Raw genomic sequence first — 13,795 nt, 5'->3', positions numbered from 1 at the left:
TGTAATCCTAGCACTTTGGGAGGCCTAGGCAGGTAGGTCACCTGAGCGCAGGAATTCAACAAGATCAAGATCCTTTCTCTACAAAAAAATAGAAAAAACAAGCCAGACATTGTGGCAGGCACCTGTAGTCTCAGCTACTTAGGAGACTAAGGCAAGAGAATCACTTAAGCCTAAGTGTTCGAGGTTGCTGTGGGCTATGATGCCACAGCACTCCAGCCAGGGCAACAGAGACTGCATCTAAATAAATTTTTTTTCCCAAAAGCCCAGCCTTTGTACTGGGAGCAAGAAAAAGACATCAGCTTTAAGCAGAAAAAAATAACAATAGATTTTCATTTTCTTCGGCTGAAGGGCATAAACTAAATGAAGATTAGAAGGTGAAAGACCAGAGCAAGGAGTCCAGCTGAAGGCCACAGCAATTCTTCAGATGACAGATGATAGCCTTCTGAACCAAAAAATCAGCAATGATGATAAAGAGATAAAAATTCCGGCAGCACCTGTGGCTCAGTGAGTAGGGCACCAGCCGCACATACTGAGCACAGCAAGTTCAAACCCAGCCCCCGCCAAACTGCAACAAAAAAAAAATAGTTAGGCATTGTGGCAGACACCTATACTCCCAGCTACACAGGAGGGTGAGGCAAGAGAAATCACCTAAGCCCAGGAGTTGGAGGTTGCTGTGAGCTGTATGACGCTATGGCACTCTACCAAGGGCAACATAATGAGACTCTTGTCTCTAAAAAAAAAAGGTAAAATTCAAGATGGGTCAGGCGTGGTGGCTCATACCTATAATCCTAGCACTCTGGGAGGCCGGGGCAGGTGGATTGCCTGAGCTCACAAGTTGGAGACCAGCCTGAACAAGAGAGAGACCCCCGTCTCTACTAAAAATGAGAAACTGAGGTAAGAGAATTGCTTGAGCCCAAGAGTTTAAGGTTGTTATGAGCTAAGAAGCCATGGCACTCTACAAAGGGGTGACAAAGTGAGACTCTGCCTAAAAAAAAAAAAATTCAAGATGCCTCAAGAACAGGCAGATTAAAAACACTGGCCCCAGATGCTGGAGGTGGATGGTTCAAACCCAGCCCCGGCCAAAAAAAAAAAAAAAATTCAAGAGAGACTGAGTAGTTAAGAGTCTATATAACTTTATGATTACTCATACATCCAGGTTTCTGCTTTACACACTAGGTGGTATCATTCACAGGAAAAAAATCCAGGAGGAAGAATTGATTTCCATGAAAAAATTATTTTTACTTTGGTCATGTTGAATCTGAGGTGCTGTGTGATAGCCAAATGGAGGTGTTCAAGAGACCAGAGCTGGAGTCAGAGACACATGAAATGTAAGCTTACAGTTGTAGTAAATGCTAACTAAGTCATCGGAGTGGATAAGACTACTGGAGTGAGTAGAGAGAGGTATTTTTCAAAATGTCATCCAAGAAAACTCACAGAGACATCAGAAACACCTGAAATGTTTCTAAAATAGAAATAATTGGGGTCCATCCTAAACTGACTAAATCAAAATCTCTGGGATAGGACCCAGGAACCCAAATTCCTTTCATTCATTCAATAAATGCGTATTAAGGAACTATTTCAGGCACTAGAAATAGTAGTCAATAAAATAAATAAGGTGCCTATTCTGATAGTTTTTAAGTTCTAGGTGTAGCCAGACTAGGAAACAAACAAGATGACTTCAGATAATGGTAAACACTGTGGAGATACTAAAACAAAGGAGATGTTGCCTATTTTGGAATAAGGAGGTCAGAGAACGGTATATGAAGAAATCACTTGAGTTGAGATGAACGGTAAGAAGAGCTAAGTCAGGTGAAGATCTGCGAGAATGCCCTGGAGCAGAAAAAAAGCCACTGTGACTAGAGCATAATAAGAACAGGGAAGTACAGTATAAGGTAAGACAAAGAGGTTGGTAGGGGCCAGATCACGAAAGATCTTGCAGGTCATATTCTTACTAAATCCTTCAAGAGATGCTTATGCCACTAGGTTTAAGAACCAGGCACAAAGAGAGAGAATACAACAAAAACCTTCAAGAAAAGAAAACTTTGAGGGATGCACAGGAGAAAAAAAATCCAGAAATTCAAGTGAAAAAGAAAGTATGTATAATGTGACCAAAGCATTTTTCTTTTTTTTTTTTTTCAAAACATTTCAAGGAGAGTGGTCAACAGTGACAAATGCTGGAAAAAAAAAAAAGAATAAGACAAGGATGAAAGGGGGTCCATTAGATTTTATAACAAGGTCCATGTTCTTCCTCTTGATTTCTTTTCTTTTTTTTTTTTTGTAAAGACAAAGTCTCATTTTTTCGCCTTCGGTAGAGTGCAGTGGCGTCACACAGCTCACAGCAACCTCCAACTCCTGGGCTTAGGTGCTTCTCTTGCCTCAGCCTCCCAAGTAGCTGGGACTACAGGCGCCCGCCACAATGCTCGGCTATTTTTTTGTTGTTGTAGTTTGGCTGGGGCTGGGTTTGAACTCGCCACCCTCGGTATATGGGGCCGGCGCCCTACCCACCAAGCCACAGGGGCCGCCCTCCCCTTGATTTCAATAGCTGTTGGGAACTGCTTCCACCAATATCCCTCCTTATGGAGTGTACATTCACCTGCTACCCATTCACATTAAGAGCTGAAAATTATCAGCTGGCCACTGCCCTAGAATTTTCTTCTTTCCTTTTCCCATGGAATCCAAAGGAAGGGTAAGGAGAGAGTATGGTGTTGGAAGAGGGGGGAAAATATATTTTAAATATACCTATTTTAAATTTGGATTGTCATTGCCTTGATTACTTTCTTCCTAGTTCTGTTATTAAGCCCGAAAAGCTTTCCCAAGTCTGAACCATTCTTTTCCAAGGAACCAAGGATTTCTTAATGTCCATAATGCTGCTAATATGCCAAAACCACGCATAAATTCTTACAATTGACATACGCAACAAAATCACTTCCGCAACAAAATCACTTCTGCAACAATAATATGAACTGCATACTTGGAAAACTGAAGTCTTTTAATATAAAAGCTGGTACCATTTTAAGGCCCACTGACCTTTTAGGAAGGGGAAAGTGCTTTACGATTATGAAACGTGGTTTTGATTATCATTAACAGTAAAAACAGCAGCACAAATGATGTTGCTATCAACATAAACTATACCAAAAGCATCCACACAAGGAAGCTAATCGGAAGCTAATTAATGTGTCCGGGCAAGGTGGCTCACGCCTGTAATCCTAACACTCTGGGAGGTTGAGGCAGGTGGATTGCTTGAGCTCACAAGTTCGAGACCAGCCTGAGCAAAAAGCGAGACCCCGTCTCTACCAAAAACAGGAAAACTGAGGTAAGAGGATCACTTGAGCCCAAGAGTTGGAGGTTGCTGTGAGCTATGACACCACGGCACTCTACCTAGGGCAACAGCTTGAGACTCTGTCTCAAAAAAAATAAAAAAGCTATTAATATATACTATTAATGCCATCTGAAAAATGGAAGAAACAGAACTTTGATCTAAGTTAAGCAAAAGACCTTAGAAGAACATTTAACAACTAGACAGCCTCATTTTCCCCCCCAACAAAATAACAGGCTTAGTATTCTTATCCAAAATGCTTGAGACCAGAAGTCTTTTGGATTCAATTTTTTTCATATTTTGGAATATCTGGATATAGCTATTGATGTTTCTTATAGACAGGACTCAAGTCTAAACACAAAATTCACTTATGTTTCACATACACTCTATATATGAAGCATCCCTTATACACTGAACTTAAGGTAATTTTATACAGGATTTTAAATTATTTCATGCATAAAACAAAGTTTTGACTGTAACCTATCACCTGGAATTTTCCACTTGTGGCATCCTGTTGGTGCTCAAAAAGTTTCAGATTTTGGCCAGCGCCCATAGCTCAGTGGGTAGGGGGCCAGCCACATACATGGAGGCTGGCAGGTTCAAACCCAGCCCAGGCCTGCTAAAACAACAATGACAACTGCAACAACCACCACCACCGCCACCAAATAGCCAGGTGTTGTGGCAGGCACCTATAGCCCTAGCCACTTGGGAGGCCGAAGCAAGAGAACCATGTAACCCCAAGAGTTTGAGGTTCCTGTGAGCTGTGACACCACAGTACTCTACCAAGGGTGACAGCTTGAGACTCTGTCTCAAAAAAAAAAAGTTTCAGATTTTGGAGCATTTCAGATTTTCGGAGCAAGGATATTCATTCAACCTATACTCAATAAGGCCTAAAAATTGTTTCCCAGGAAAAACTGAAAAAGCTTATACATAGCCGGGTGTTGTGGCAGATGCTTACATTCCCAGCTAGTTGAGAGGCTGAACCATGAGGATCGCTTGAGTCCAGGAGTTTGAGGATGCTGTGAGCTATAACACCATGGCAGCACTCTACCTAGCATAACAGAGTGAAACTCTGCCTCAGAAAAAGAAAAAGCTTGGGCTCAGCGCCTGTAGCTCAGTGATTAGGGTGGGGACGGCCATATACACCAAGGCAGATGGGTTCAAATCCAGCCCGGACTTGCTAAACAACAATGACAACTGCAATAAAAAAATAGCCGGGTGTTGTGGTGGGTGCCTGTAGTCCCAGCTACTAGGCAGACTGAGGCAAGAGAATCACTTAAGCCTAAGAGTTAGAAATTGCTGTGAGCTGTGACACCATGACCCACTGCACTCAGGGTGACATTAGTGAGACTCTCTCTCAAAAGAAAAAGAAAGAAAAAGCTTGGATAATTCAGAAGAGTCACAGTCTAACAAGAAAGAAATTTAAGGGAATGAAAAGGTTTTTGATGATTTTGTTGTTAACAAACTGAGAAATAGAATAAAATGATTATGGAAAACTACCAAAATTATTCTTACTAAGAGACATGACTTTTTTTTTTTTTAAAGAGATAGGGGTCTCATTACGCTGCCCAGGCTAAAGAGCAGTTGCTATTCACAGGGCACCAACGTAACATACTACAGCCTTGAACTCCTGCCCTCAATTGATCCTTCCACCTCCGCTCCTGATTTGCTGGGACTACAGGCACAAACCACAATGTCCAGCTAATCTTTCTATTTTTTGGGGGGATGGGATGCAGGCACATATGTTTTTATATTTTCCAGAAATATACTGGAGAATCATCCAAAGCTGTCAGCATTGGAGGCAATCCTTGACTGCAAGTCTGCACATTCCTTTGCAAATGGACAAACCTTTCAATTCACCTTTGTTGTTTACTATGACCCCTAAATTATCTTCAAAATAAAGAAACACACCATCTTTTCTCCAGTATGACTTCCACTGATATATTACCACTGCCAGATATATCTTATTTCTGAGCTCCGGTTTGCCTTTCTTAACTGTGGCCATCGCCATGTCACCCACACCAGCAACGGGAAATCTGTTGAAGTGTCCCTTGATCCCCCTTTACGGAGATGATATACAGATTTTTGGCTCCTGTGTTGTCAGCACAGTTGATCATGGCTCCTACCGGAAGACCCAGGGAATTTCACACGGAGGACCCACCATGTCCTTGCTTCGGCATCTTAGATGACTGGAAAAGGAAAGAAAGCTAATCTTTCTAATTTTTGTAGCGATGTGGGTCTCATTCTTGCTCAGGATGGTCTCAAACTCCTGGCCTGATGTGATCTGCCTGCCTCAGCCTCTGAAAACACTAAGATTACAGGTGTGAACCACCATGCCTGGCCAGGTTATTATCATCACAGGCTTTCAACATCACTTTTTTGCAAAATGTTAAAGAAAATACGCCCAGAAACCTAAGGAAACTCAAAGAAGAGTTAAAACAGATCAAGGTTAAGAAAGCTTTCCGCCAGGTGCAGTGGCTTACACCTGTAATCCTAGCACTTGGGAGGCCAAGGTGGGTGGAATGCTTGAGCTCAGGAGTTCAGGACCAGTCTGAGCAAGAGCTAGACCTCATCTCTAAAAAAAAAAGCCAGGTGTTGTGGTGGATGCTTGTAATCCCAGCTACTTGGGAGGCTAAAGCAAGAGAATAAATTAAGCCCAAGAGTTTGAGGTTACTGTGAGCTATGAAGCCACAGCACTTTACTAAGGGCAACAAAATGACATTCTGACTCAAAAAAAAAAAAAAAAGACTGTGAAATGGAATATCGTCTAAACACAGAGTAAGAAGGATACAGCTACAGGAAAATACTGAGTATGTATTTATTCACTGTGTATGAAGGTCTCTAAAATTAGACCCACCATGCTCATATCTTCAAACCACGAGTCCAGTTATTTTTCCTACTTGTAAATTGGTAACACATTCCACAAAGAAACTCAGATTCTCATATTCCTCTAACATACAGCTACAGAAAAACCTTTTAAAATTTATGTACATGTATGTGTGTGTGTGTGTGTATAATTTCACAAAATTCTCTCCTCTGCACTTACTGGGACCGTATCAACAAAATTCAACACTTTTTCCCCTTCCTCAAAATATATTTCTTCCAGAAAGCTTTTGTTAGCATTCATGAAAAGATCTGGCACAGGAGTAAGCACTGCACTCATTCTGAAACTGCTACCTCCACTTAAAACACTGTCAATATTCAGTATTTGTAAGAGGCAAGAATATGACATAGAGATGTTTAAGTATCTTTGGGACCTAAACTCCCTAGAAACTTTGTGAAAGGACTCAAAAAGAGACAAAAGAAGTTTGGTAAAAGCTTTTACAAACATGCCTCATGTCAGAATTTTTCACACAAAATGAAAACTACAATTTTAATGTAGTTACAGCTGAACAATTACTATTATTAATTGGTTGTAATTATTAATTACTAATAACATCCAGAGCAAGATCTGGTCAAACACATACCAGATCCGCTATTCTCTCTCTCTCTCACACAGACACACATACAGTTTCATAGGTTTCATACACATATGAAATGGTTATTTCATAGGTCCAGCAGCTTTCAATGTCTTGGCCTGATGAAGTTTTAAGAAAAAGCCATAGCTGTGCCACCAGCATTCCTGCAAACTATTAAAAGCACACTTTATCCATTATGCCTCTCTATACTGGAGAAGAATAGCCAGAACTGCCTGTACAGAAATCTCACCCAGGCCACTCTAGCCAGAAGGTCAATGAAGATATGAATACATCAACCAAGAATGGAAAAAATAAATAAAGTATAATCCACAGAATTCAGGTCCTGTTCCTATTATCCTCAAACTTAATAAAGATGAATTTAGTTGCTAAAAATGCCCCTCAAAATTAATGTGTGGAAAAGAAAGATCAAATGCTCTGTAGAACCAAACACTTCATTCACCATAAAGTTATTCTTGCCAGGCATGGTGGCAGAAATCCTAGCACTCTGGGAGGCCGAGGAGGATGGCTTGCTTCAGCTCAGGAGTTCAAGACCAGCCTGAGGAAGAAAGAGACCCTCTATCTCTAAAAATAGGCGTTGTGACAGTACCTATTCAGGAAGCTAAGGCAAGAGGATCTCTGGAGCCCACGAGTTTGAGACTGCTGTGAGCTGTGACGCCATAGCACTCTACTGAGTGGAGCAAAAGAGAGAGAGAAAACTATTCTTATAGTTTTAGAGCTCATGAATTGTAGGTTAAGGTGGGAACTAGCCCAGACAGTCAGGACCATAGTAACATCTTCAGTCCACTGAAAAATTCAAAATGGAATCAGTATGCTCAGTTCTCCCAGGCCAAAAAGGTAAGGATGGTGGTGGTATTTGTCTCGTAGGCATATGAACAAACCTCAAGAGAAGAGGTCAGCTACAGAAGAGCTGGAGCAATACCAAATATCTCCACAATCCAACCTCTTCTCTGTCTTCAGAATATTTTCATTCAATGGCCCAAAACCACAAAACCTTTATCAAGAGAAATGACCCAAGCACTGACTCAATGAGCACCTCACAGAACTAGGTCTTTGTAGTGAAATCCCATCCTACCCCTCCAAGGACAACCAATCATGATCAGAAATTCATGACAAGAGTTTCAAGAAAAAAAACCACTCCACCTTATTCAGTCAATAAATTTGTTGAGCGGGCAGTGCCTATGGCTCAAAGGAGTAGGGCGCCAGCCACGTATGCCAGAGGTGGCAGGTTCAAACCCAGCCCTGGCTAAAAACTGCAATAAATAAATAAATAAATTTGTTGAGTACTTGACAAGCAGTCAAGTGCTAAGGGGTACAGCAATTAATAAAAATATCTGCCCTCCTGACGCTTATTTTCGAATGGACACCCTATATAATGTTATAGGTTTATAAGAGGTAGAGAAAGCGGAAAAGTGAGATAGGGAGTTATATAAATATATGTGGAGGAGGGAGGTTTGCAATTAAGAAGCCAGGGAATTTGAGTAAAGACCTGAAAAGGTGAGAAGAGACAGGCTATGCAGCCTTATAAGGGAAGGAAGAGGGGAAAAGTGTATAGACTCTGAGACAGGAGTATGTGCATGGTATGCTCAAGGAACAGCCTGGAAAACCGTATACATGCTGTGGTGGAGGGGGTGCTTTAAAAGGCAACTGCAAAGACTGGTTTTTATTCTGAGGATATGAATACATCAACCAAGAATGGAAATCATCTTCTAATTTTCCATTCAAAACTTCAGGAAAGCTATTTTTATTAGGCAAATTTTTAAAATTTTTTTATTTTTATTTTTTTTGTAGAGACAGTCTCACTTTATCACCCTCGGTAGAGTGCCGTGGCATCACACAGCTCACAGGAACCTCTAACTCCCGGGCTTAAGCGATTCTCTTGCCTCAGCCTCCCCGGTAGCTTGGACTACAGGTGCCTGCCACAACACCTGACTATTTTGTTGTTGTTGTTGTTGCAGTTTGGCAGGGACTGGGTTCCAACCTGCCACCCTCGGTATATGGGGCCAGTGCCCTACCCACTGAGCCTCCCAAATTTTTTAAAATTTTAAATTATGAAGGTCTACTGATTAGTGGACACAAAGACAACTGGCACTGCAACTCTAAAACTGAATTTGTCTCCTTCAGTAGAGTGCCATCATGTCATAGCTCACAGCAACCTCAAACTCTTGGATTCAAGAGATCCTCTTGCCTCAGCCTTCCTAGTAGCTGGGACTACAGGCACCCCCACAACACCTGGCTATTTTAGAGACGGAATCTCATTCTAGCTCAGGTTGGTCTCAAACTCCTGAGCTCAGGCAATCCATCCACCTCAGCTTTCCAGAGTGCTAGGATTACAGATATGGACCACAGCACCTGGCTTAAACGGAATTTTTGCTAACAGAATTCATCAGACCTTCAAGAAATTCTCTGTTCTCAGCCAGGCCAGTGGTTCACACCTGTAATCCTAGTATTCTGGGAGGCCAACGAGGATGGATCCCTTGAGCTCAGGAGTTCAAGACCAGCCTGAAAAAGAGGAGGCCATTGTAGCTGGCCCCTGTAGTCCCAACTATTCGGGAACCTGAGGCAGGAGGATCACCTGAACCCAGGAGTTTGAGATTGCTGTGAGGTAGGCTGATCCAAGGCACTCTAGCCCAGGAGACAAAGTAAGACTCTGTCGAAAAGAAAAGAGAAAGAAATTCTTGTTCTCTTAACCCTATGGAGAACAGCAACAGAAGAAAAATACAACTAAAACCTAAAAAGAATGAACCTAACCTACCACTTTCACCACTATTTAAATTTTTGCCTTGATGCCTCATGCTCAAGAGGAGTAAAAATAAAAAATATCGTAAGAAAATGGAAGAAGAGATGCATTAGGAAAAGCCACAAACTGATTCAAGTGCCAGTATGACTATGTGAAAATACACGAAAATTAAAAAAAATAAATAAAAAAGAAAATACACGAAAATGTTAGGAATTTACAATATTCCTGAATATGTGACCCTGTCACTTCCCTCCTTCTTTAAGTCTCCACGATGCCTGCGACACAAACACCAGACGAGACTCGGGCTTCTTAAAGACTATTTGAAAAAGACATGTACAAGAACATTCATCCAACTAGCCTCTGAATTTAAATTTTTCCCACTTTTCCTTCTTTGGTTTAAACGCAGTTCTGGGGCTGTTGCTTAAATATTCCTTGGAGTTACTAGAGTAATGATCACAAATGTAGAAAAATTGTTGGCTCTACGGGAAACTGAATCAAGGAGCATTTTCAAGGGCTCAGGACTGAGTTATGAGCTAGCTTAGCGCAGGCCCAACTTCTCTGTAAGCTACAGAAACACCTCTCTAAATGTGCCAACTCCGATCCCTGGCCCCGTAATAAACTCAGACACCGGCATGTGAAACACTTTTAAATCTCTCCGTCCCATTTTTCCAATGCTCAAAGATAAATGGAATACTAGGAAACACATGGAGCTAGTCACCCCCAAGCACTACAAGGGCCGCCAACAGTTTTTAGGTCCCACAACACAGACACAGGCCACAGGTGGCGCCAGCCGCCCCCCACCTCACCTCCCTCAGCCCCGCACCGCCGCACACGTCTGGGGCGTCCCCCGCCCCCGGCGGTCCTTCCAGTAGGGATCCGACCCTGACCCACTGCCCTCCGGCCCCGGCGACCCCAACCTGGGGAACCCATGCCCGGGGGCCTCCTCCCGCCCGCGCAGCCGCCACGCCCCCTCCCCCACGGGCCGCCCGCCCCCTCGCCCGGGAGGTGGCCTCACCTCGCGCGGGCCGGAGCGGGGAGGGCGCCCACGTCTCCGCCCGCCGCCCGGGCCCTCGGCCGCTTGGCTGCGGCTCGGCCCCGACGGCCCGCGGCGGCGCGCTTCTGGGGGCGGGCTCTTCTCGGCTGGGGTTGCCCAGGGGCGGAGGGTGGGGGAGCAAGGGACCGGGGCGGGGGAGGGGAAAGGGGCTACGGGAAGGAGGGGGGGAGAGGGGAAGAAAAGGGGGAACCAAACCCGGAAAGGGAGAAAAGGGGGAGGGGGAAATCTGAAGGGGAAGAAAGGCCCAGAGTCCGCCCCCCGCTGCGGCCTGCGCGCTACGTCACCACGTCCGGCGTAGTCGTCACTGCGTCCCGCGCTCCTCCGGTCCTTGCGTCCCGTGTGCGCCTCGGCGAGCGCCCGCGTGTGCGCGCGCACTCACTGTTGCTCCGGCTCGGCTACCTGTCAACCCACCGATCGGGATACATCTTCAGTCCCACCTTGAAGCCATCAAGACTGTAGGAGAAAATATGTGATACTGATAATAACTGTAAAGTTACTGCAGTTTACAGAGCACTTTCAAAACAGCTTTGCAGTTTTAGGACAGTAACTCCAGCTCCTAAAAAAAGGCGTATACTCAATAATTAATATTTGTATAAATGGATGTTCTGAAGAGGTTCTGAACAGTAGGTTCTGAAGAGAGGAAAGGAATGTTGTCGACTCACAATTAACGTAGATTAATAAGAGAAAGGATTTATTTACCATGCCCACAAGGGAGAAATCACAGAGGGATAACCCAGAGCGTTCAGATACCTTAATACAGGCCTTTTGGAGGGGAGGGGGAAAATTGAGGACTGTGGGGCAGAAATGGTTGCTAGGGAAGAAGGATCAAGGGATGGAGATGAAATAGATTGACTCCTCAACCTGGGAGACAGGTGTTTATGACCCAAATAATTTCGGCCAGGTCCAGCTACATTGTGGAACCACGTTCCTGAAATATTTTGAGATAATGAGAAGGCAAGAGGGGTCAACTGAGCCCTTTGATCCTCTGATCAGGCCTGTCCAGTTAATGCACATAGAGAGAAGGCCTTCTCCAGTGTTTCTTGACCTTGACTGGCTTTCAGTTTAAAATATTTATACCAGGGAGTCATATTTTGGGATGAAATTTCCTCAGCTCCTTCAGTACATTTCATAGATCAAAAAAACTGACCTACCAGGAATTCAATCCATCCTATTAAAGTCACATTCTTACCATCATCTCCTCTAAAATACAATTCTCAAAAGTTATTTTAGGCTGGTAGTAGTGGCTCACATCTATAATTCTAGGACTTTGGGAGACTGAGGCAGGAACATCGATACAGGCCAGGAGTTCCAGAACAGCCTGAGCAACACAGTAAAAAGCCTCTCTCTACAAAAATTTTTTTTAAAAAAAGATTAGCAAGCATAGTAGTGTGCACACCTGTAGCCGCAACAATTTGGGAGGCTGAGCCAGGAGGGACCCTGAGCCCAGGAGTTCCAGGCTGCAGTGAGCTATAAAGATGAAGGTACAACCGAACACACTCCAGCCTGGGTGACAGAGCAAACCCTGTCTCTAAAAGAAAATCATCATGGCTGGGCAACATGGCTTACGTCTGTAAATAGCCTAGCGTTGTGGCAGGCACCTATAGTCCCAGCCTCTTGGGAGGCTGAGGCAAGAGAATCACTTCAGCCCAACAGTTGGAGGTTGCTGTGAGCTATGATGCCTCGGCAGTCTTCTGAGGGCAATAAAGTGAGACTGTCTCAAAAAATATATATATATATATTATGTATAGTAACTACAATAGACAAAAAGTCAAATAATTCTTATAGTACTATGTAAAGCCACAATACAGAGGTTTCAGTGGGCTGTGGAAACACAAGAAGGAGCAATTAGTCTTAGATGTAAGAGAGACTGAGTAAGCTATAGAGAAATTCCAACCAATCATGAAGAAACTCATGTATGGGCCAGACACGGTGACTCACACCTATAATCTTGACACTCTGGTGGGCCCAGACAGGTGCATTGCTTGAGCTCAGGAGTCAGCCTGAGCAACAGCGAGACCCTGTCTTTACTAAAAATAGAAAAATTACCTGGGCATTGTGAACAGTGCCTGTAGTCCCAGCTACCAGGGAGGCTGAGGGAAGAGGATCACTTGAGCCCAAGAGTTTAAGGTTGCTATGAACTCTGATGATGCCACAGCACTCTACCCAGGGCAACAGAGTGACGCTCTGTCTCAAAAAAAATAACAATAATAATACTTGTGTAGGTGAAGAGGTATGAAAATCATCTTTCCTTTGAAGATAAGCAAGTTGCAGATTTTTAATTTGGAGACAGGAAACAATGAGGGTAAGGAGGAAATAATAGATAATATTCGTATTGTGTATGTATGTATAACCTTGTGTGTGTGGCATTCTACATTTCCTTTTTTTTTTTTTTTTAAAGACAGATAGGGTCTCCCTTTGTTGCCCAAGCTAGAGTACAGTGATGTGATAATAGCTCCTGAAGCCTTGAACTCCTTGCCTCAGCCTTCCAAATTGCTTGGATTACAGGCGTGAGACAGCGTGCACATTTATATCCATTCCTTCTATCAAATCCTCAAAACATAGGTTCTGTTATACCTTTTTTATAGATGGGGAAACTTGAGGTGCAGTAATTTAACCAAAGTCTCAGATTCTGAATAGAAGCAGTTCATCTTCAGAGCCTGCTCTTCCCCACTGCGGTATAAGAAATGTATAATAACTGGGAAGGGCAGATTCCAAAGGACTTTGTATGTTATAACACAGAGTGAAACGATCTGAAGTATTTCTGGGACAAGTACAGTAACTGAAGAATGTTACCAAAAGTTCAGCACTTGTCCTGGGAAGTCACATCAGAAAAAGAGGGACAAGCAATTTGAGGAAAAGGAAAGATAAGATTATTACTTGGCCAGCAAAGGAAGAAAATGGTCTTAAAATCCAAATTCCTCCTTCTAAGCAGAAACACAGAGCTTTTTTTTTTTTAATTTTTTTTATTAAATCATAGCTGTGTACATTGATATGATCATGGGGCATCATACACTCGATTCATAGACCATTTGACACATTTTCATCACAATGGTTAATATAGCCTTCCTGGCATTATCTCAGTTACTGTGCCAAGACATTTACATTCTACATTTACCAAGTTTCTGCACAGCCAAGAACACAGTAAGCAAAGCAAGCAAACAGCCCTCAGAATGGGAGAAGATATTTGCAGGTTATATCTCTGACAAAGG

At 43.2% G+C, this 13,795-nt stretch overlaps 1 protein-coding gene and 1 pseudogene across 21 annotated transcripts in view; both read right to left on the bottom strand.

Annotated features, from left to right (window-relative positions):
* R3HDM2 (R3H domain containing 2) overlaps nucleotides 1–10,740 on the bottom strand; it is a 167,548-nt gene extending 156,808 nt beyond the window's left edge. For 12 of the 21 annotated variants that reach the window (XM_053554523.1, XM_053554522.1, XM_053554524.1 and 9 more), the window contains exon 1: nucleotides 10,548–10,740. The gene's annotated coding sequence lies outside the window, so the exon portion shown is untranslated. The remainder of the gene's footprint in view (nucleotides 1–10,547) is intronic. The other 9 variants (XM_053554538.1, XM_053554545.1, XM_053554536.1 and 6 more) reach the window with 1 other exon arrangement.
* LOC128560912 (60S ribosomal protein L23-like) lies at nucleotides 4,843–5,953 on the bottom strand (annotated as a pseudogene).
* Nucleotides 10,741–13,795: the final 3,055 nt, after the last annotated feature.

Source organism: Nycticebus coucang, chromosome 12, assembly GCF_027406575.1.
Source record: "Nycticebus coucang isolate mNycCou1 chromosome 12, mNycCou1.pri, whole genome shotgun sequence".
Classification (NCBI taxonomy): domain Eukaryota; kingdom Metazoa; phylum Chordata; class Mammalia; order Primates; family Lorisidae; genus Nycticebus; species Nycticebus coucang.
Note: the sequence above shows the minus strand (reverse complement) of the source record. Positions and strands in the feature narration are given on the sequence as shown.